This window comes from Malaya genurostris, chromosome 3 (assembly GCF_030247185.1).
Source record: "Malaya genurostris strain Urasoe2022 chromosome 3, Malgen_1.1, whole genome shotgun sequence".
In the NCBI taxonomy this organism is placed as follows: Eukaryota; Metazoa; Arthropoda; class Insecta; order Diptera; family Culicidae; genus Malaya; species Malaya genurostris.
This window is the reverse complement of record NC_080572.1, coordinates 153,369,860-153,395,480: the sequence shown is the minus strand read 5'-3', so window position 1 is coordinate 153,395,480 and position 25,621 is coordinate 153,369,860. Positions and strand designations below refer to the sequence as shown.

Below are 25,621 nucleotides of genomic sequence, written 5' to 3'. Positions count from 1 at the left end.
TTTGATGAAATCAGGCATCCCTGCAAGCAGCTGATCGGTGTTGACAAACGAGGGGAAACCAACTAGTAAAAAAACTTTTACATAACACAAGGGGTGTACAGATAGTAAATAGTTCGCGCAGTACAATATAGGTGGAACTAGTGCATCACGAAAAATAATTTTTATTAGAATTTACTCATACTGTCATGTCTGTTAGTCTGTGTCAATACATTACAGGTAATTCTGTATGAATGGCAACTCTGTTGGTAAATGAAAAAAATAAAGACAGTCTAGATGACAGACATGATGTTTTTGATAGGGTAACGTGGCGCCATCATGACACATGTGAGTACTGTCCCAAATAATGGAATATTCGAAATGACCGTTAAAATGATTGAAGAATCAAATTTGAGTGTCCTGTCTGTTAGTCTGTGGCATAGTTATCAACAATATGTTAAGCTACGTTTATACCATACAATCGAACCACACTGTACTGATGTCAAAAGTTAATTTCTTCAAACCCAATATAAATATAACTCTAATCTAGTATTCTCTATAAAACAAGGAATGACCTCTTTTAAAATAAGAAAAAGAAATTGTGGCTTATTCACCCCGGTGGAACGATTATCATCTGCATACAATTGGTTTGAAGCCGAAAATTTTGGTGCTTTGGTTCTAGTTCGGTCAAATGCTGTGTTTAAGCAAAGTTCACACGTTCACATTTTTCTTCATACTGTTGCACCAACATAAGGAAACTATTTCGATGGAATATAATCAAACTATAATAAACCACAATTCGCACACATGTGTACGTATAATAATACATATATACATATATAAGTTACGTAAATGGAGGTTTGGGTGTACTAGACTAGAGTATATTTATATTCGGATTGAAGAAATTAACTTTTGACACCAGTGTGGTTTGATTGTATGGTATGAACGTAGCTCAACATATTGTTGACAACAACGCCACCAAAACAAATTGCGTCGGTTTCAGGAACCAGCTTCCATAGCAGAGGGTGGGTTTATTATAGTTTTATAATATACCATCAAAATCGTTTCCTTACCTTGGTACAACCGCATGAAAAAAATGTGAACGTGTGAACACAGCTTAGACATTGCATTTGACAGCGAATTAGAACCAAAGAACCAAAATTTTCGGCTTCAAGCCAATGCAGATGACAATCGTGCCACCGGGGTAAATTTAGCTAGATTTAGCTCAGTGATATGTTTGAATGTAGAGATGTGTGATTATTCGAATTACTCGATTATTCATCGATTATCAGAGTTATTAATCGATTGCTTGATAAATTATTCAATTATAGTAATTGAATTCTTCAAATTATTCAGTTAGTTCAGTAATCGAATATTAGTTTCCAACTAATTGATTTTATATTAGTCGAATATCTGTGTTATTAATCCATTACTCGATTAATCGATCGATACTACGACATCCCATTGTTTCAGTTTATGAATTTGGGTAATCGTAAATCAAATCATAAATTATATCAAAGAGCGGAGAATTAATATTATTTCAATTAATCAGTAATATTTGAAAATATTTTTAAACTTACTATTGATTAAAAAATGTTAGAAAATCTGTTTTCTTTTATTCCTGTGTGTATGGAATTTTGCATTTTGAACAAGACATGATGGCTAACATGAAGATCCGGAATTAATACCGGTTTGTTTGAGATTATTTTGAATGTTACAGGCAGCGTTGCCAACATTCCATATGGAAGATTTTTTTTGCTTCGACAGACACGCTAGCTAACCAGATCTTTTTACAGATTTCACCAGTATTGTCAGATCTTTACGGTTTTGGCCTAGAAGACAGGTGGTGAGACCTTCTTTTTCTTGCTCACTGAAAAAGAAGCCCGGTCAAAATTTTCTTGCGCATAGTTAGACACAGACTAATCCAGATAAATTTTTAAGCCTGTCAGATTTTTGAAAAACTACAGGTATGAATCTAGCGCCATACAGGTATGGTCTCTGACTCGAAAAGTTATCTGGATTTGTCTGGGTCCAACTATATACAAGGAAATTTTGACCGGGCATCAGTGAGCAAATAAACAAGGTCTCACCATCTATCATATAGAGGCCAAAACCGTTAAGATCTGGTGAGATCTAACAAAATCTTTGAACATTTTTTAAAATTTGAGAAAATTTGTAAAATCTGGCAAAAGATCTGGTTCGTTAGGTCGAAGGCAGAGTGGGCGCGAGAAGCTGTGCCGAACTGGTGACTGACATTAGCAAACCTAGAGCGGGAATGATATAGGCAGCAAATCAAAGGAGCCCTGTCAGAGTACAAGCGAGAAATCTGCTCAGCTTTCATTCTGACAAGGTCCCTTTGATTTGCTGATAAAATCATTCCCGCTCTAGGTTTGCTAATGTCAGTCACCAGCTCGGCACAGCTTATCGCGTTCTCTCTGTTTTCGGCCTTAGATTGTCTGACGAAGCGAGAAAAATCTGGCATTATCCAGATAAATCTGTCAACCTGGCAACGCCGGCGCCATATAACATCGGTATGTTAGCACCAGCCATTTGAAAGTACACCGAATACTTTGAGCCCAGACACCTATCGTCATGTTCTTGTGACCATCATCTTTTCCGCAAAGACGAAAACAACGAAAAAATATGTAAACATAAATAAAAGTTTATTGATGCTAAATATCTGTAATTTGTTGGAACAAAGTTGATTTTTATATGTTTGATTATAAATGTGATATCGTAATGAAACGTGTGGTGCTACATGTGGATCACGTTCCTGTCAAAACATGCTACAAACTGGGCCGTATGAATAAACGCAATAAAAGCATGCTTGAATTTCGGTAGTAAATGCTACATGTGGATCACGGTAGTAAATGCTACATGTGGATTTACGTTGCAATCAGCTGATTTTGAAGTTCGGGTTTTGATCTCATCAAGATGGCGTCGTGACAGGAGGCCGGAATCTACGTATTAATAGCGGCCCTTACACGAGTCATTAAATATGTCGTTAGTAAAAAAATATCATTTTAATGAACGTGTAGTGGTGCACTAATGACGAAATTTCTAACAAATTTGAATTACATCATTTAAATGACATCATTTAAAATGACATTTTTAATGTTCGTGTAAGGGCCGCTAATTAATGCCCCGTTTACACTTCTGCTGGCTGCCAGCATGCTGGTGCCAGTGTACTGCCCTCTTAGGAAAAAACGTTCAACTGTGGTCCAATGATCCAAAGTATTAGACCAACGAAGGACCACCGTTGAACGTTTTTTTCCTAAGAGGGCAGTACACTGGCACCAGCATGCTGGCAACCAGCAATAGTGTAAACGCTACATAAACGTTTGCTAATAACTCAATTTGCGATAACTCAATTTAACGTTGTATCATGTTAGTGCGGTGAAAATTCAGGTTCGCGAGAAAAATTTTTTATCCGTACTCTGGTGACTCGTAAACACACAGCGAAATTTTCGCTTGTAGTCCAGTGAAAAGAAAATCCATTGAACTATAAACGAAAATTAACTGTTAATATAGCCTAAGTTGCTGTGCCTTTAATCGACGTCATCTCAAGTGAGGTGACTAACCAGAAGAAAAAATTAATATCGCATATTTGGTTACATTTGCAAATGATCTTTTTTTAATTCGTCACTAAATAAATAATTTTAAAATGATCAACAATACACTTTTGTTCAACGTAATATCGGAACTGAAAATGTTGGGACAAAGTAATAGAGATAAGATTTATTTCCTAACACGAATATAACCTACTTGCTTAGGAACAAGGTGGTACAATTGAGTTATAGTTCATTACGTTGAAATTGGATTTTCATTGTATTTTGACAGATAAAATTGAAGCCATCATCACCGCACATGAACGCCTATAGTAGTAAAACTCTATATAAAACTATCGGCCCCTGTCACGACGCTATCTTGATGAGATCAATTCGGAACTTCAATTCAGCTGATTCCAACGTAAATAAACAATGAGTAATGTAATTGTTTTACGGTTAACCTTATCGCACGTAAAATAGAGAATTTTGGGTCGACTCTCTCACAGTAACTTGTCGTGAGGGTGTCAACGTAATCGGAGTACTTTCCAATGGCTGGTGCTAACATACCGGTGTCATATAGCTGGAAAGTATAGATCGCTCATTAGTTTTTGTTGGTCTGATAATAAACTTCAAAAATTGACCATGCATTTTTCGCGGGTGTTGTATATTTTTGTATATAACACACATCTGTAACGAATAGCTTATCGTTTTAGTTACTATTAGTGTGTTGTAGTGCATAACAAGAAATAAAGTCTGTCCTGTGATGCAGTCGTTTGCCTACGAACAAAAACGTCAAATGAAAAAAACAGTCGATTGTTTTAACTTGTTTGAGAACATAAAAACGATTTGTTTACTTTTGTGAGACTCTTCCTGTTGCTAAATAATTTATCATCGATTACGAAATTTCGAGAATTGAACCAATTCCAATAAAATGTATCTATGACAAAGTACGTACATGCCTACGTACTTTGGCATTTAGACACATTTGAACCTAACATTTTATTGAAAATCTGGCATTCATGAAAACATTGATAGCTTTTTTTCATTGGGTTTTGATAATGTGATTCTGACAAAGTTAAACACTGCGATTATTTACCAGCAAAATTCGAAATTGAAAGGTTGATCAACTGGCTCTGGCACGGCTATGTTTTTGTGGGAAAAAATATCGTTCCGAAGCATGTGCAATAATTTTTATTGGATTTGTGAAGCACAAAAATAATCACCACATACAGTATAACTGCAATCATTCGATTAGAAATGTTACACCAATGTCAATTTTTCAAAACAGAGACAATTCCATCACTTCCATTGAAAACATTTGTTTCAAATAATGTTACACCGAATCCGTCTGTCGATAGAACTATGCGTGCGTAAACATATTCATACTATACACGGGTGTGCCTGTTTATAAATGCACTGTAATTTCGGAGGATGTAGGATTTAAATCGACCGATTCAAATCGCCTGTTGGCTTTCAAACGCAAAACTCGAAACAACTCAGCGCCTTCTATGTTTTAGTTTATGAACCAAGAAAACGATGATGTTACACTGAAAATAATTTGCACACTAGCATCATGTTCAAAGCATTTGAAGACAAACACGAGAAAAGGTCCTAAGTGCAAATGACAGTTTCTCTTTGTTTACTTTCTCTTTCGAGTATAACGGTCCAATCAGCAATCTTTCCATCTAACACTTCACATAGGATTATAGCAAAAACCATCAACTTTCGATATGCACTGTAGAATTTGTTGGAAATTACTGGAATTTGCGTAATAATTGAAAGAGAAAGTAAACCAAGAGAAACTGTCACTTGCACTTGGGACCTTTTCTAATGTTCATCGAGATTTGAACTATCACTACTTGTAGAACACTTGAAATTCATGAAAACATACACTTAAATCATAAAATGAGTGTAAAACCTGTTGATATTTAGATGAAATCATGAGGCGCTGCTTGTTTAGAGATGATACTTGCAGCAAGAGCTGTCGAATCGGTAGGAAAATTTCTATTCTTATGAAAACAGGCAAATTCATTTGAAAAATCATAGTAGAAGTTAAAGAAAAAGTTTTTACTCTGAGGCGGTAATGTTGATCTTAGTTCATTGTGCGAAATCTACCGTTTATTCAGAATAGAGCATTAAACTTGGTTTGATACCATTTTTCAAATGTCTGGAAATAACAAATAAAGTCCAAATAACAAATAAAGCTCCAGGTAAAAAATAGTAACAAATAAAGTATCCGATATAAATAGTACTCGATCGCTATACATTCTAGTACTCGAGAAATCAACGTTACACTGGTTTCTCTTTAAAAAAAATGTTGATCCGAAAAAAACGTAACCTTACCCAATTTCACACATTTCTGAAGATTTTCCATGTTTAATCGTAGTTTACACTAAAAAAAGTAGTAGTAATCACTTTGAAATCGATTTTCTTCTACTCCGAGTGTACTTTTATTGCTAATATCTATTTCTACTCTTGAATAAACGATAAAAATGTTGCAAATCACTACTGCCGATATGAGAATTTCCGAAAGAATCCTCCTTTTCTTGGTTCCATTTTTCATTGGCAGGTGTCGCTACCGGTAAATCAGCTTTGCGACAATTTGCCAATAATTAGGTTTTTTACCGTCATTGCTAACCTCAATCGGATGAACACGTTTTGACAGTCCAGCAGTACTGTTTGTAAACAGAAATTTCTTTTATTTGTTCATTGACAAATTGTATCAGACCATTTACGGTCCGTATCGCCTAAATAAAGTTTTAAAACATTTGTTCACGATTGAATACGGTTCGTTTTTGATATTTATTAAATATAAGTGACTAGTTGCAAAGTGTAAAGATGATTGTTTTAGATGTGCTCTTCGATTTTTGTTTAAGCTTGTTTGTAAACAGTACCGCTGAACTGTCAAGGATGAATACTTGTTCATTTGTGTCGTCACGATAAAAAACCTAATATTAGGTTTTGCACGATGACCACTCGAATGAACTACCAATGAACTGTCGATGAATCAAGTTCATCTTTTGACAGCTATCAGTGGTTTGTTTTGATTTTCAGATGAAGATTCAAAGTTCGGAAATGACCAAAAAGTGTTTGTTGAAATCGTGTTCCTCGGTAAAAGGAACTAAAAAAATTGCTCTGTTTGCTTTTCCACTACCAAGCAGAAATTTCTTTATGAATAGGTTAAATGAAAAAAGGAGAGAGAAGTGGATTGAAGCCCTCGGACTGAGTGCAGGTTTCCGTTCGTTCTGTCAGTGGGGGACAATCCGTGTGCGTATGCGGATAGTTTGTGATTTTGCTTGCTTTCAACTGCATCCATATCGCTAAATTTGATGAACCTTCGTTTCATGTAAGGCAGCGTACAAAATTCGAAATCAAACGATGAACTTCCGATGAACTTATCCACTGTAAACAAACCACTGATAGCTGTCAAAATTAATTCATTTTGTTCATTTTTGTGAGGTTATGTCATGTTCGTGCAAAACCTAATTAGGTTTTTTATCGTGACGACACAAATGAACAAGTATTCATCCTTGACAGTTCAGCGGTACTGTTTACAAACAAGCTTAAACAAAAATCGAAGAGCACATCTAAAACAATCATCTTTACACTTTGCAACTAGTCACTTTTATTTAATAAATATCAAAAAGGAACCGTATTCAATCGTGAACAAATGTTTTAAAATTTTATTTAGGCGATACGGACCGTAAATGATCTGATCCAATTTGTCAATAAACAAACAAAAGAAATTTCTGTTTACAAACCGTACTGCTGAACTGTCAAAATGTGTTCATCCGATTGAGGTTAGCAGTGACGGTAAAAAACTTAATGGTTTTGCAGAAAAAATTGTGAATATGGTAACTCTGCTCGCAATATCCGTATCAGAGATGCCAGATATTTTCACAGGAAATCTGTATTACTCTCTATAAAAAATCTGTATTTATCTGTATTCACTAACAAAATTAAATTTCAGCAATAAAATAATGTTAAAAGATGTTATTCCAACACATTATGGCTGTAGAATGGTAGATCAATGATACCAAGACTTTGCTTCTCGTCACTGAAATCATATACTAATAGATTGCTCATATGAAAAAGTTTTTATTTTGCTTCTCGGGAGATTCGCATTAAATTTAGGAAATCTGTATCAAATCTGTATTCTGTGTGCGTATGTAAAAATCTGTATAATACAGATAAATCTGTATAAATGGCATCTCTGATCCGTATTAGGTTTTTTTATCGTGACGACACAAATGAACAAGTATTCATCCTTGACAGTTCAGCGGTACTGTTTACAAACAAGCTTAAACAAAAATCGAAGTACACGTATTAAACAATCATCTTTACACTTTGCAACTAGTCACTTTTATTTGATAAATCTCAAAAACAAACCGTATCCAATCGTGAACAAATGTTTTAAAACTCTATTTAGACGATATGGACCGTAAATGGTTTCATCCAAAATGTTAACAGAAAAACAAAAAAATATCTGTTTACTAACAGTACTGCTGGACTGTCAAAATGTTCATTCGATTGATGTTAGCAGTGATGGTAAAAAACCTAATACATTGCCAGAGTTGCCAGGTTATTTTTTCAAAAATCTGTCATAACTCAAAAATTTATCTGGATTTGTCTGGGTCTACTATATACAAGGAAATTTTCACCGGGCTTCATTTTCAGTGAGCAAACAAAAAAAAGGTCTCCCCACCTATCGTATAGAGGCCAAAACCTTAAAGATCTAGTAAGATCTGACTAAATCTAGGAAAAAAGGCGGGTGGGTAATGTCAGAGACATAACTGGATGTTTATTTGTTTATTTGTTTATTTGTTAAAATAATCCATCTGACAATTAAAAGTCTTAATACGAAGTACAACGAACAAACTTATAACAAGGATACACTTAATAATTTCTGTGAGAACTTGTGCGTCGGCTCACCAAATTCAAAGAGATGCTCAACTTTCGAAAATGCACGTATGCATGCTGTCATTGGTTCATGTTGTCCGAAAGTAGTACGATGAAATCTTGGTTGAAGTAGACTCGTCGAGCGTAGAGATCGCTGAGAAGCACGGAAGTCAAGAAGAGATAACAATTTTGGTGAATCAATATCGCCATTGATTACTTTAGCCACAAGTAACGCTTGCTGCATCTTTCTTCGTCGCTCTAAAGATTCCAGGCCAATCAGACGACAGCCGTCAGGGTACGGTGGTAAATCCAGAGGGTTTTGCCATGGGAGGTGCCGCAGAGCCAACCGGGCGAATCTCTTCTGTACACGTTCTATTCGTAAGTTCCAAACGAGTTGGTACGGGCTCCAAACCAAACACGCATTTTCGAGCAATGGACGCACTAACGAACAGTATAGAGCTTCTAGACAGTACGGGTCTTTGAAGTCTCGGCTAATTTTCGCTATGAAGCCGAGTTGTCGTGTTGCTTTGGAAATCAAAGTTGATCGGTGTTGGTTAAAGGTAAGCTTAGCATCCAGCAAAACGCCGAGGTCATTGACAACGTCAACTCTTCCAAGAGTTTGTCCATCGATTTGATAGTCGAATATTATGGGGTTGGTTTTGCGATGAAATGTTATAACTTGACATTTCACGATACTAATAATTAAAAAAATTCTACACCAGCCAACGAAAATATTTAAAAGTACCTGGAGACGAACACAGTCCTCAATAGACCGAACTGCCAGATACAGCTTCAGGTCATCAGCGTAAACCAGTCTGCATCCAACGCCAAGTAGTAAAGTAGCGTCGTTAAAGAACAGCACAAACAATAGTGGACCTAGGTTACTACCCTGAGGAACACCAGATTTATTCGTGAAAGGAGAAGAAATACACGAGCCTAACAGCACACGTAGCACTCTGTCGCATAAATAAGAGCTCAGCCATTTAACAAACATTCTCGAAGCGCCTAGTCGGGATAATTTTGTTACAAGTATTTCATGATCTATTCGATCAAACGCTGCTTTCAGATCAGTATAAATTGCATCAATTTGAGATTTTTCTTCCATCCGAGTGATACAGGTAGATGTAAAATCCAACAGGTTCGTGTTCACCGATCGTCCAGGCATAAAACCATGCTGATCAGTAGAGATGTACGTTTTAGTTTTGGAAAGTACGACAGTGCTAACTACCAATTCAAAAAGCTTCGACGCTGCTGACAAACTGGTTATACCACGGTAACTTCGTACATTTAGGCGATCGCCACTTTTGAATACTGGGAACATATAAGACTGTTTCCAGATTGTCGGAAATACTCCTTGCTCGAACGACCTATTGAATATCACACACAAAGAATCAGTCAAGACGTGGACGCATCGACTATAAACTACTGCTGGAATACCATCAGGTCCAGTAGAGTATGACTTTTTCAACCTTTTTGCAGCGGTGACGATTATATCCGGAGTGATTGCAAATGTGCTCAAATCCACTAGACTAACAGGAACGTCCATTGCGGCGGTTTCAGCCTGCGTGGCAGAGGCGGTACTGTTAGCAAACACAGATGCGAAGAAACTTGCAAACAGTTCACAAGAATCAAATGTTTTGTTATTATGTAAACAACCGTTCGTGGGCATACGATTTTTAGACGAGGAACGATAAGATACTTCCCTTGAAAAAGACCATAACCAGTGGTCGAAACGTCGGGCAGTATATAACAGCCGTTCTTATTTAACAGACCGCTAAAGCCGAAACCATAATTAATGCATCAAAATTAATGCTCCTGTAGTTTAATGCTCTCGGTTTATTCAAAGGAGCAGCACGACTAATATCTTCATCACAGTTAATTTAAAACGATATTGTCAAGGGAGGGTGATGAAGGTCAACGGGTAGCAGTGGAGCAGTACAATTATTTATATTCAATTGCCGCTCGGAAGGGCCAAAAACCAGATCGAGAACACGTCCGTTGTGATTCTTTTGTTTGTTTGCTTGGGAAAGGTTCAAATAGTCCATACCGTCGATCAAAGCGGTGCTAGCAGCGGTGAGCTGAGAGTAACCCGAATTTATATTTCCATCGATTCCAACTTCAGTCAGTCTCCGTCAGAATGATGACGTCGTAACAGCAGTCATGCGTAGCCAGGAAAATATCATCAACCTTTGTCCTTAAACCTCGTACGTTTTGGTAATAGATCCAGATTTGATTATCGTTATCGCCATGCTGAAACGCGTCCGCAGTGCATCGCAATGGAATGTGCCTCCTTACGAACTGTTCGAGCTGGGGGGAGTCATTCGCCGGTCGAAGTTTTTTTGGCTGGTTAATAAATTCCCGAAACAGTAATCCAACCGGCCAACACGATGGGTCCAGTGCCTTTGTTTTCATGTCAGGATTCAGTCCAATTTTATATGACACAAATGACATGCCAGATACATCCTTGCCTTTTGGTACAAGCCGTACTAAGTTGATTGGATCATTCAAATCCAGGCAACGAGCGACGATTTTCTGGACGTCACTGTCCGAGACTAACGGGTTCAACCCTGAAAGGTACAACCAGAACTTTTCCACGTTGGTACTAACAGAAGACACGGAAAGATCATTAAAATCGATCTGACTGGTTCCATGGTCGAATGGGGCTTGAATGGTAGTCGTTTCATCCACACGACGGCGTTTTGAGTTTCTAGGCCATGTGGGATTGTCCGGTTTAGGCCATTCGGGCTGGTTTACTGTTCCCGTTATATTAATGATTTTATCGTTCAGGACAGCAACCGCATCCGAAAGCTGTTGTACTTGAGCTGTTAAATCAGGTAACAAACTCTTAGAATTAGGTGGTTCACTGGAAGTTACTTGACGTTGATATAGGCGCGAATGCTACGACCTTGAAGCTCCTCCCTGCATTTGGTGCATATCAGCATAATTTTGCCGAGAGCAAAAGCTTCTTTCAAACCCCTAGTGTTGATGCCGCAGCAGGTTTGGTTGATATGCAAAAAGGCATCGCAAAAACCACATCGCATGGGCTCGAGATCGTTGATCTCATTTTGGCACTCGCCGCATTGTTTTTTGTCCATTGCGTCTCTCTTCAAATTCGTAGCACACGCCGATGAATACCAAAGAACTTAACGAAGTCGATGAAGCTGCTGTCAGCGACGATAATGGATACGCACACAAAGCAAGCAACCAATCACTTTTGGTAGAGTTTACTCGGGGTTTACCGACACGTAAAACTTGGATCAGTTAGAACTCCACACGGAAATGCTTCCAAAACGTCTAGCCAAAACGAATCACAGGTAACCGCTTACAAACAAGACGTATTTACCAAATTAACTTTAAAAAACCTCTAGCACGAAACGAAAGGTGTATACAAAGTCAAACCGACGACACGACCTGCCACTCGCTTTTAAAACTGTATCGTAAATCGAGCTACCCCTCAGTAACAGGTAATGTCAAAATGGAATCGCTTGAAAAAATGTTGGAACTGGCAACACAAGTTGGTAAATTATTGATTTTGAAAAACAGTTACCAGTAGCCTTGGTAACCACAAAAGAAATGTAAACAAAAACAAGAGATTCTCACTTAAAACGAAACCAACGAGTGTAGTTGGCCCGAGATCTGCCATAGCTGCATAATCTGCCATAGCGATTGTGTCGTATGCCGCTTTGAAGTCAATGGCGCGTTGTATTCTCGACACTTTTGGAGTACTTGTCACATAACGAATATGTAATTCGTAGTGGCGTACCGTACCGGCAACGCAAATTATTCACTACTAAAAATTTGATTTTGGTTGTTTAAGGCAATAAAAAACTTCTCGTGTGTTATCTTCAGGGGGAATATATTCATTTAATTAAGCAAAAAAACTAAAACTAGTCCACCAAGCCGATTGAATGTAGATTTTTTGATAACTCGCTCCAGGCGACTTGTAACTTCACTAGTAATGATACTAACCGAATAATCATAATCCATCATAATTTCTTGGTGTAAGGGCAGTTTTGAACGCCGTTAATAAGGCGTCGACTTGCACTATAAGGAATTGTATAAATGTTTCCCCAGCTTCATACGATGCCAACTCTTCCTCAGCGAGGTTGTGATTGTGATTGATAAATTAGTCAACCCACGGATGCAAACGAGTTTTAAAAAAATTTTGCACGTGCCTGTTCAACGTCACTAGTTTGTAATCGCCCTTGCTGGATGGAACTTTGAAGTGCCGATTGGGCTAGATCTATGTAACCGGTAGGGTAACAAGATTTCAGAGCTGATTTCAAAGCATTTATGAAGTCTAGTTCCAAGCAACTAACAGCGTTATTAACAACAGCACACACTCCGTCTAGCGATTGCGTTACACGTTCCACGTCGAATGCACTTTCGAATAATGAAAAATACACCATCCAACATGCTGGAGCATTGCTGCCCGTTTCAACACTGTACAAAATTGTCGCTTTCAGGACGCTTTCTTGAATGAAATAACTCTCTAAAAGTAAATATGTCCCAAGAATTTCCTGCATTTGCGTACTCAACCGGGACTTTTCAATCAACTCATTTAAAGTAGCTAGCTTAATTCTTACTAGAAAGATATAAGCTTCCTAAGTATTTGGTTCCAGAGAACTTTTTTCGAGATCGAACTAAAAACACAAAGCGATTAGAAATTCATTTATACGAATTAGAATATCATTTACACTCACCAAGCATCGGCGTTTGACAAACTTTATATACAATTCAGCCCTCGAATGAATTATTGTTATTTTTTGCAGTTTGTTGTAAGATTTTTAATAAACATGAAATGTGGAATTATTCCACAACTGTTTCAAACTGTTTGTTTATTTATTCTGGTGCTCCTTGGTAACTAGTTCATAGCAACTTAAACAGTGTTGCTCGAATTGTTAGTTTTTGTCATTTTCAAGGGGTCGCTATATTTATGGTAACTGATGGTAAATCGCTCACGAACACTTTTTATTCCGATTTTTCTTCGGAGTGTCTGGTCGTGCCGTCGGTCAAACTTAACGAAAGAAAAATCGTGTCGTAAATACGAAAACAACTGACATGTTCCTTAAAACTTCCGAATATCAATTAGTTGATCAATTGTTTGAATTATGCAAGAATTTGCACTAAACTGAGGATAATTACCTTCGATTTGCGAACAACATATCCTAATAGTTCTTTAGAAAACTTTTAGAGCCATTAGAACGGCTGATTTTGTGTAATGCTCTCCACCGTTGTTTTTTCACCGATGCTAATGACTGGCAGCTGTGACGTAATCCCTCTTGTCGAAAGCGAAACTAGCTGTGCAGACGACACAAAACACATCTGCTCGCAGTGGCGATAGAATCCAAACTAACTCAATTTTCGTTAGGAGCTTTGTTTTTACGTGATTTCGTTTGTAGCTTTTTCACTAATGGGCGGTCCTAACGGCTATAAAAATAGCCGCATACAGAATTTTAATGTCGATTATTTCATTTCGGATTTGCATAATTTATTGAAAGAAACTATCAATATGCTGCAGTGATTCGTTTCCATCATTCAGAAGGACTAAATTGAGGTACTCACTACACACTTAAATTTTTTAGCTGAGTCTCGGCAAAAAAATGCCGAGATTCGCACAGCCGAGTAATCAGCAATCATCTCGGCAAAAATAAAATTACTGAGCGTCTCGGCACCCTAAAATTTGACAAACGTCAAATATTGCCGAAATCGCCAGCATAAGATTTACTGTTTGCTCAGTGAAACGTTCACTGAGTATTCGGCAATCCAATGAAACGAAAAAATGAAAAAATAAATTACCGAATCATCAGTAATCAAAAATCTAGTCGATTTATTTTGTTTGTGATTTCTCAACATTATAAACACGCCATTCAGGATCAATAATTTATTTTATTAATATTTAAAGGAGGCTTACAAATTTGTTACCAGTAGTGCTTAAAGCAAATACAAATTATAATACGGAGTACTTCGACAAATTTTCAAGGACACATTTTGCATAGTGCGGTACACTGTCATGATACACTGTCAGAGTGACAATGTACTTTAACGAGTTTTCTATAAAACTAGCAACACTGAAGGGTAAGAACATGTTCACCATAGTTACTGTTTATTGTAGTGAAAAATAAACTTGAACTATGTTGTTGTGTATGAGATATGGTTATTCCATATCGGTTTTTGTTTTTTGTCCTCCTTGGCTTTTCAGAAATTTGCTCCTTGGCTTTTCGGAAATTGCTCTGTATTATATGTTAGAAAGTCTCGGCACTGTTCACCGAATCGTTATGGTAGCCATCCGTTCTTCATATTGCAAATCACTCCCGTCAGAGGAGTAGGAATTTTTCCAACATCTGCTAAATTCGGGGAACCTTTACGTCATAATACTAATAGAAAATAATTCAATTAATAAGTTTATCCATCATGAAAGAAAAACTGTTGTGTCTGCCACCGTTCGGGCTATAATCAATTTGTCTGGGTCACGCATATATGAGTGACTATTGGGAAAACGCATACACAGCTTGCATTTGTTTCTCTTTTAACTTTTATTTTATCGTGTAGAGCGCTAATCGCTGTTTCCGTGGTACGTATACGAATCGTACCCATGTTCCACACCAAGGCCCGTCTATGAAATAAAGTCCCATCACTGCCAAAAAATATCGCAATTCTTCATTCATCGATTAGCTGGAGTGTATCTTTGAATTTGTTACAACAACGGAAAACATAAACAAACAAACTTGTTTTGCGCCGTAGCAACTAGCATAAAGCGTTGCCAGAAACGATCTCCTTCCACATTTTCAAACTATCGCAACGAAAGGGAGTAATTTGCTAGGCTTACTTGTTCAGGCTGTGAACCAAACATTGGCGGTTCGTTTGTATGGGACTTAGGGGTATTATTATTTGTATTTGCTTAAAGCCTCTACCTGAAAACATGCAGCATAAAAAAAAATTAAAAAAAAGTTTGTCGGAAGGCTCGCATTTGATACCGAATACTGTAAAAACCATGCAAAGAGTTTTAAAAGCTGACAGTATTTCGGATCCTATGGGAATTATTACATCTCTCCAAACTAATGAGCAGTCTCCTTCACCAAATTCCTCTGACAACACTACCAACAGCGGCGTTTCCGGATGCGGCCCACCTTGAGTCGAGCTGGAATTATGAAAATAAATATATATATATATATATATATATATATATATATATATATATATATATATATATATATATATATATATATATATATATATATATATATATATATATATATATATATATATATATATATATATTTATTTTGGGCTTACAAAAATTCGGTATTGTTCAAATATACTTACTTTGATCCATTGAATTATTCCATGCATTGGGTTATTTTTTCGCATATCCCCCAAAGTTTTGTCTCTAGGAGGCTTTGAGCCCCGAGTTGGGTGTTTTTCCCTTATGATCGCGAGTGCTCTGATAAAGTCGCTTTTTATAAAGCGAAACATGTCACTATATTTATTCAATATTTTTACTTGCAAGTGGTTCCACGCTTCTTCGAAGATTGGCGCATTTGGTTGAAGCATTTCGTATTCTATCAATATCTTTAAAAATGAACAAGTTACATAATATTGAGCAATGAAATGTGGTGCACCTACCAACATGCCATTGAACGCTGCAACCACTGGAAATTCAGTCAAAAATTCATAAAACGTTCCTTTTGCGCGATGATCGCTCCTTACTTTTTTAGTTCGAATCCAGAGGTTTCGTATGTACGTTCTGGTTTCGTCCGAAGGAACAGAAAATTTCAACTCATTCATCTGTAATTTTAGAGTCTTAGCATTTGGAACATACATTTATCTATATATGATTAAATCTTACCAAACTATCCACATCCTCCATATTTTCTAGTAAATCAGCTTGGTTTATTTCACACATTTCGTCGATGTTTTGTTTGTTAAGCGATCTGTAAAACACCCTCTTATCTGATTTTTTTGCAAAGTATTCCATACGGTAGTGAATTTTTCCCGCGTGACGACCGTTACCTCGACCATTTTTATGGAACCACAACGCCTGAAATGATGTATCGGTTTCTTTAAAAATTCCAATTCTATGAAAAAGGAAACGTTGCTGTAGTCAGTGTCTGGAATGCCAAGTGAAATCTACAAATCAGTGCACAACAAATTGCTTCAACAAATCCTGCTGGTTTTAGTAGTGAAATCAAATTTCATTTCTTACAATGTATTAAGACTAAGAAAACTTAATTCTATATTAACATTATCCTTTCCAAAAACATGTTGGTGGTGGAATTATTTTAGAAATTGTAAAAAATTATCTCTAAAATAAGTCGTTATAATAATGAAAACATACTGCGAATTTTTCAATAGGATTATACCAAATCACCTGGCAGCGCTGGCTAAATGACTTAGAGCAAATTCAGCAGCTGCAAGATTCATATGAGTGGTCTATAATGTAAATGAAACTGAAACAAACGTATCCCCAGCAATCCGTTTTAGTTTTATTTATTCGACCAGTTCTACTGTCAAATTTAAAACTGGTATACACTGCCGTTCTATTTTTTCTATAGTGATTTTCACTGTCGGCTAGAAAAGATTGCGATGCGATAAGATAGCGACAAAATGCCGCAAAGATAGCGAAACTGTCATTCGCATCGATTCAACCCCTTCGAGACCACAAGCCAGACAAAAATATTTTTTAAATTGACCGTTACAATAACTAATTTTTAGTTATTATTAAGAAAACTTCAGTCATAATGAATTCATATTGATAATACGTATGTGGCAGATTACGGCTACAACTTGCGCGGATTTTTTAAGCATGTGCTATATATTTGACTTAATGTACGATTCAGACGATCCGCCTCCTTCCGTCACCGTCACCGGAACGTCAGCTTCCGTCAAAATTAGTTTAATACTTTCTTTACCGGAACGTTCACACGCTCCGTCCGTCAAGACGTTCCGTGACGGTGACGTTACGTGTGAATGGCACCATAAGAATGCATGTAATTAATGTTGACGGTGCCGGTGACGGAGATTGACTGTGACAAAAGAAGACGGTACGTCTGAATCGTGCATAATGGTTATTTTGTGCTTAGTATGTTCCCTTTTCATTTATATTTTGTATTAATCGACGCCTTGGTTTTCAAAACCTCGTGCTTTAATCGATGGAGCTATTTGTCTACTCTAAAAAGTTGATCGTCTTTGACAGATATACATTTGTTGATACTTTCGATGAACAATGAAATAACAATTGTCGCTAAGGATTTTTACCAGTTGAAAATGCAATTGGCCTCAATCCAACAACCGATTAATTTTTCTTTTGGCTCTAATGCTAGTTAATTTCAATACAACAGACAGCGAAGGGGTTAAAACAACTGTCCAATTTTCTGGCAGCGATGCCAGGTGAAATTTTAGGCGTCTGTGTATATATGACCTCAATATTTAGAAGTATGACGAAAACACCAAACGAAAACCCTACAGTAATAGCAAAAGTTATCAAAATGGACGATTTTTTATAAAATTTTCGAAAATCTGCAAAAAAGTCGGCTTAATTGCAAAGTCTGCTAACAAACGAAATTGCAAATTTACATACCAATCTGCAAACCTGGCATCAGTGGTTCTGACGCTCATTATTTCGCAATCCGATTCCGTCGCATTCTATGTGCAGCTGAAAACCACTATATATTTGAAACACAGATAAAACGCTGCTGGGGCTGCCAGTTTATTTTGTTATAATTTCTAGATTAAAATTTTAAAACTGACATAAATTATGCATCTAGAACTAGAACACTCCTGAATATGCCCTTATGCTGTTTTCGCTTGCAGCAAAATGAGCAAAAATCAACCCAGTTTCGACCTACACGCTTAGAAAAAGTTACTCAAAGTTTGAGTACTAGTTACTCATTTTCAAATGATACATTGAGCAATTTGACGTCTCAGTTACTCACACCGATGCAGAGTGCGCAGATCTATTCATATACGAAATTAGAATGTGTGCGAGCCGAAGTCAAAGTTTGTTGTGGGTTCAATTTTACACTGAGGTAAAACATTTTTGACTCATAATCATACACTGCGAAAAATACATATAGAATTTCGTAAGCTTTGAACTGATGAACCAAGTAGAAGACAGTTCCATTACGTGATATAGAGTTTCATGCATGATTGTATGTCTTTCTCAACTGTTCTCTTGGCATTGCAGTGTTTTTTATTGCATATATGTCTTCAATAATTGGCACGATGCGGCTCGACAAAATTCACTGGGTTATTTCGACATACTCACACTAGCATTAACCTTTCAACTGCTGAGAAAAGCCACACCAACACATTCGCACGTGGATTGGACTATGGAAACGTCAAAAATTGAGTAGTTATCATCAATGATATTGAGTAATTCCTACTCTAAATTTGAGTTTAACGCAATAACTCGTTGTTTTGTTACTATTCGCAAGATCAGTCTAAAAGTTGTAATAACCATTTGTAGCAACAGTTAGCGCTCTACTTCCAAGCTGAGCAGACCTGTTTTCTCAGTTCATAGAAGTCGTTCTCAAACTTTCTTATTCCGGTATACTACTCTGTGAATCTAAAGAACACATCGTCGGGAGATCGCGGACCGTGTTCCTCACAATCGCGATGCAACGACGCGTGAATACGTTTCGAATCGACTACTCGAGTGCTCCCAAGAAACCAAGTTACGAAGAGGTTCACCATTTCGTCGGATCTGTGCTAGGTCTCAAGCAAGGTGAAGTCGTACGCTTACAATGCAGCAAAAATCATGGCTGTGCGTTCGTTAAAACAAGTGAGCTGGAGATAGCTCAACGTATCGTAAACGACCACGATAACAAACACGAATTGGAGGTAGATGGTAAGATATACAGACTACGAATCACTCTAGAAGACGGAGCGGTGGATGTAAGACTCTCCGATCTATCTGAAGACGTAACCGATCATCAAATAGCTGGAGTCCTCTCTGAGTATGGCGATATACTGTCAATACGCGAACTGTTTTGGGATGAAAAATATCTTTTCGGTGGAATACCAACAGGAATTCGCAACGTGAGAATGATAGTACATCGCAATATTCCATCTATAGTTAACATCAACGGTGAAATAACCTGTTTGTCCTATTATGGCCAAAAACAAACATGTCGTCATTGCAATGAATTCGCACACAACGGAATTCCATGCGTTCAAAATAAAAAACTTCTCTTGCAGAAGCTGGAAGCTGATCAAAATACATATGCAAATGTTATAAAATCGGCAAACAAGCCAAAGCCTAAACCAAAACCACCAACTGGAACCAAACCACCACAAGCGAAAACGTTAGTAGTTCAGCAAATACAAATGAGCCGGGTGATCTTTGCCCTCTAACACAACCTCAAACTGAATCCTCAGATATTCTCCCTGAATCTTTACCATCTAATGGTGTTAGTGGTCAACCACCTTTGCGAGCTGCACTAAAGCCCATGGTGATCCAAAATGATAACACAAGACCTAAACAAACTACAGTAAAAGATGGGGAAGAATCCGACGCATCATCAGCTTCCACCAACAGTAGAAGACCACGCAGACAACCACCAGGAAAAAAAATTCGTTGTGATACAAACTAGAAAATCCAGAAAAGCAACGAGCGATTGAATAATGGATTATTACAGTTACAATATTGCAACGATAAATATAAACACGATAACCAACACCACGAAACTGGATGCCCTCAAAACCTTTATCAGAGCCAACGAACTAGATATAATCTTTCTACAAGAAGTAGAAAATGAACAGCTTGAATTTCCTGGATACAACACAGTGTGTAATGTAGACTACGCAAGACGTGGAACTGCAATTGTTCTCAAACAACATATACAATTTTCGAATGTCGAAAAAAGCCTTGATGGTCGTCTTATAGCGCTGCGGATTTGTAATACAACCATCTGCAACATCTATGCTCCTTCTGGCACAGCTTTACGTGCTGAGAGGGAACGTTTCTTTAATCATACGCTCGCTTATTATTTACGACACTCCACAGAACACACCATCTTAGCTGGAGACTTTAACTGCGTCCTACGCTCATGTGATGCCACTGGAAATAACCTTAGCCCAGCACTAAAAACTACAGTGAGGCAGCTTAAACTGCATGACTTGTGGACGAAATTGAATCCAAGATTGTCGGGATATACATACGTAACGCATAACTGTATGTCAAGACTGGATCGTATATATGTCTCACCGGCTCTGTGCGATCAACTAAGATCAGCCAACACGCATGTGTGCTCTTTCACCGACCATAAAGCTCTAATAGCACGTATCTGTCTCCCTTCCCTTGGCCGTGGTGAAGGGCGGGGTTTTTGGAGTCTTCGCCCGCACCTTCTAACGCTACAAAACATAGCAGATTTCCAAATTCGTTGGCAGTTCTGGACTCGTCACCGTCGGAACTATTCATCCTGGATGATGTGGTGGATTACTTATGCTAAACCGAAAATCCAATCTTTTTTTCGATGGAAATCGAAGGAAGCTCTCGACGCATTTCATAACGAATACCAACGGCTTTATTCCCAACTTAGACAAGCGTATGATGGCTACTACCAAAATCCGAATCTGTTAACGCAAATAAACCGACTGAAAGGTGAGATGCTGGCTCTACAAAGCGAACACACAAAAATGTTCGTTCGAATAAATGATACCAATATATCTGGAGAACCTCTCTCAACGTATCAGCTGGGCGAAAGAAAGAGAAAGAGAACGTTGATCACAAGGCTTAAAAATGAACAAAACGAAATTATCGAAAGACCAGAAGAAATCGAAAATTATTTGTTCAGCTATTTCTCGGACCTTTACACCGAAAGATCTACTGATGACGAGCCACACCGCAGCTTCCACTGTGCTCGTATGATCCCCGAGGGAGATGAAATAAACGAAGCAGCGATGAGCGAAATCACCACAACAGAAATTCTTACCGCGATCAAATGTAGTGCATCCCGCAAATCACCAGGACCAGATGGTATCCCCAAGGAATTCTATTTGCGGACGTTTGACGTGATACACCGAGAGCTGAACCTTGTTTTGAATGAAGCACTGACACATAATATTCCCCCCACCTTTGTCGCTGGTATTATAGTGTTAGCAAAAAAGAAGTGTGCAGATGATACAGTCCGATCATATAGACCTCTCTCTTTGCTCAACTTCGATTACAAACTACTCTCTCGTATATTAAAAGTTAGATTGGAAGCAATCATGAGCACGCATCATATAATTAACGATGCCCAAAAATGTGCTAACCCCGGCCGCAATATCTTTCAAGCCACACTGGCACTCAAGGATCGTGTGGCGCAGCTGATAAAATCCAAGCAAAGAGCTAAATTGATCTCTTTCGATCTTGACCATGCCTTCGATCGGGTGCGACAATCGTTTTTATACGACAATATGCGTGCACTGGGCATCAATACCAGATTAGTGAATCTTCTCTCTTGTATAGCCAATCGATCATCTTCTCGTGTGCTAATAAACGGTCATCTCACTTCAACTTTCCCCATACAACGATCTGTTAGACAAGGCTGCCCTCTTAGTATGCATCTGTTTGTCATATATCTCTTTCCTTTGATTCAACAACTCGAATCAATATGTGGAAATGATCTTGTCGTTGCATATGCCGATGACGTCAGCGTGATAGCAACATCAATACAGCAAATTGAGCAATTAAGAGAAACATTTGATAGTTTTGAACACGTGTCTGGTGCGAAATTGAACTGGCAAAAAACAACATCAATCAACGTTGGTCTTGTAGATAGAAACCCTATCAATGTACCTTGGTTGCAAACGGAAGAGAAAATCAAGATACTAGGAGTGATATTTGTTAACTCGGTTCGGTTGATGGCGACACTTAATTGGAATGCGATAACTGGAAAATTTATTCAACATGTATGGTTGCAAAAATTACGCTCATTGACGCTACTACAAAAAGTAACAATACTAAACACTTTCGTTACTTCCAAAATATGGTATATGGCATCCATACTTCCTCCATATAGCAAACACATTGCCAAAATAACATCAGTTCTGGGGCAATTTTTATGGGAAAGGTCGCCAATACGAATTGCTATAATGCAACTTGCCAGAACACATAGTGAAGGTGGTCTGAGGCTTCAACTTCCATCCTTGAAATGCAAGGCATTGCTTATAAATCGACACATTCGAGAGCTAGCCAGTATGCCGTTTTTCGCTGCATCTCTGCAACGAGATGAAACCATTCGAGCAGATTTGCCCTGTCTTGCACTATTAAACATAGAGTACCGTCGACTACCAGCAGCAGTTAGAGAAAATTTAACCACCGACCTCATTTTAAAACACTACATCGCACAAAATGAGTTACCGAGGGTTATGCGGAAATATCCGACGGAGAACTGGCCAATAATATGGAAAAACATTATGGATAGAGCATTAACATCAGCGCAGCGAAGCTCACTGTACCTATTCGTTAACGAGAAATTTGAACATCGTCAACTGTTATACACCATGCAACGAGTGGATGGAGGAAACTGTTTACACTGCAATACAGCATTTGAAACCTTAGAACACAAGTTTTCCGGTTGCCAGCGAGTAACAGCAGCTTGGACAATACTACAACAAAACATGTCATTCATAGCCCGTGGGAGGCGGTACCAAACATTCGAGAGTCTATTCCACCCAAGTCTCGAACACCTTCAGCGGTCTCACCGTACACAAATATTAAAGCTTTTCTTGAGCTACATCTTGTACATTAATAGTTGTAATAATGTGATAGATTTGGACGAGCTAAATTTTCATTTAAGCTACGAATAATGTTTTTGTAAATAATAACTCCTTTAATGAAATACACACTAAATTTTACAAAAAAAAAAAAAAAAAAAAAAAAAAAAAAGCAACAGGTTGTATATTTTGTTAGTGAGATCGCGTATTTCGAGGGTGAGTCGCTCAACACAAACGGTGTTGTGTCTGCAAAAACCGGAATGATAAACTCCGTGCTGTGCTTTAGAATGAAACCGAATATGCTCAAATGTCATTTATGAGGAATAAGTGTATGATTGGTGCCTGAGCATAACTGACATGTATGTTAATTTACGATTGACACACTACTCCAAGCAACCACCATTTGATATAGTATTGAGTTCAATTACTTAATATTTTAATACAATACACTCAGAAAAGGAGCAATTTTTTGCAAATTTGGTATATGTGAAATAAAATTTCACTCAAAATTTGAGTGATAGTTACTCTATTTTTGGTACATGTACAAATAAAGTATTACTCAGTAAATGAGTAGATTTTACCCAAATATCGTTTCCAGTGGAAGAACTCAAATTTGAGTAACTTCGGAGTTACTCTAAATTAGAGTTGTTCCACTTTTTCTGTAGATGAGTGAGATCTTACTCATTTTTGAGTAACTATTTTTAAGCGTGTAAGACAAGACCTGACAACTGGCTTTGTTTTGTTTTGACTTCCAGCGAAATCGATACTGTTTTATTCACATTCTATTTTTTTGTTTTGATTGTAAATTCAGTTCCTATTTTGTTTTCAGGTGATGTTTATCTTATCTAAAAGTTTGATTTAATAAGGATAACTCATTGAATAAAATGTAAGAAAAGATGCAATAATTAAAATGCTTCTACTGGAGAATGTTTTCAATTCAAATAAATGATTTGGAATAATGAACTGTCCTGTTACTTTTGCAACGTCAGCAAGTATTCGAATGTATTGAAATATTATTTATAAAATATACATACGTGTGGGACATCGGAGGCAGTAGATGCAAGGGTGGGAAATGTGTTTACGAGCGATCGAGCTATCATATCTTTATGAAACGTTGAAGGCCTCCTGAAACAAAAAAGAGTTGAATCATACATTTTCACGTTTCTGAATTTATAAATTTAAACACATACTCTCCGTATATCGCCAATAGGCAGTCACACAAAATGTGAGTGATTTGTGAAATCATTTTATCGCTCGCGCTTTTTCCTTCCAACAATTGTTCGATCAAACTCCTACCTAATTGTGTTTGGCAGAACACCGTGTTTATGTTAATTTCCTGATAATAAATTCAAAATTAAGCTTATTTTATATTGTGAATACAAAAGCATAAAAAACTAATGCAGCCATATTTCACTGATCCGAATATTACTACAGGATTCCAACATTTTCTAACGAAAAATATAGGAGCCTGTGTTGCTGCTTATTCATTACGATATATAAATACAAAATCTTTATCGTGTTTTTATGGATTCTGTTTCACCTACCACACAATCATGCACTCACCTTATCAAGCTTAATTGATTTATAAATATTGTTCCCATTAGTGATGACGTCCTCATCAACTGCCATGCAATCTATATCGTCAATTTTTACAATGCCGGTATCATCAAGTCTCTCTTCAAAAACTAGATCGCTGTATTGATTTTGTATTTTTTGAATTATTTTAACCATTTTCGTTGTTAATTTTAATCTTGTGAAGTCATTATTGTCCAACATCATAAACGTTTCCATATCCGAAATTTCTTCGTTAACTGAAAATGTATTCAGAATCAAAATTCATTGAATCCCTATCATTATTATACGTATTTCATGTTACATTTATTCAATAATCGCGATGGTAATTTCGTCTCGATATATATTTATCATTTCTTTCAAAGGGTGACCAAAAGGCGAATGTTGTATGTGAATGGATGTCATCCAAATGAAAAAATCCATCATTTGAGTTTACTATAACTTTGTACGCTTGCAGAAAATTGTCATATGATTCGGTGTAGCACATTTTAACAAGAAAGTGAATACTACTGTTAATTACAACAATCTCTTTGATGATTCCGTACGACGGATAATATTTATCGTTAATACTTTTGAGACAAACGATCAGGTTCGGACGGAAATCTATTCCATTAATTGTAACTTTCTTCGGAATAAACACATTAGATGAAATATGTTGCAAATATGAATTGCTCTGACAAGATTCGCGCAGTACTATGCTTCCAGTACCACAAAAAATGCTATCCTTGAAAGGGTTATCTAGAATATCAGTTACCATTTTAAAGTTTTGTCGTTTTGCCAAACTTTTACAGATATTTTTAAAGTTTTTACAAGTGGCGGATTGATCTTTTAAAGCTTTGTTTTTTTGCTCAAACACAAGACAATTGAATTGCTTCATATTCCCACTTTTCTTAATACAATAAACATAATGATCCAGATGATGA

The 25,621-nt window shown here is 37.2% G+C and overlaps 1 protein-coding gene across 6 annotated transcripts in view; it reads right to left on the bottom strand.

Moving 5' to 3' along the window:
• The window catches only part of LOC131437439 (coiled-coil domain-containing protein AGAP005037), a 993,236-nt gene extending 968,784 nt beyond the window's left edge, over window positions 1-24,452 (bottom strand). For 5 of the 6 annotated variants that reach the window (XM_058606794.1, XM_058606793.1, XM_058606792.1 and 2 more), the window contains exon 1: window positions 4,621-4,933. The gene's annotated coding sequence lies outside the window, so the exon portion shown is untranslated. Of the gene's footprint in view, window positions 1-4,620; window positions 4,934-24,160; window positions 24,252-24,316 lie in introns of those variants that run through there. The other variant, XM_058606791.1, reaches the window with a different exon arrangement.
• Window positions 24,453-25,621: the final 1,169 nt, after the last annotated feature.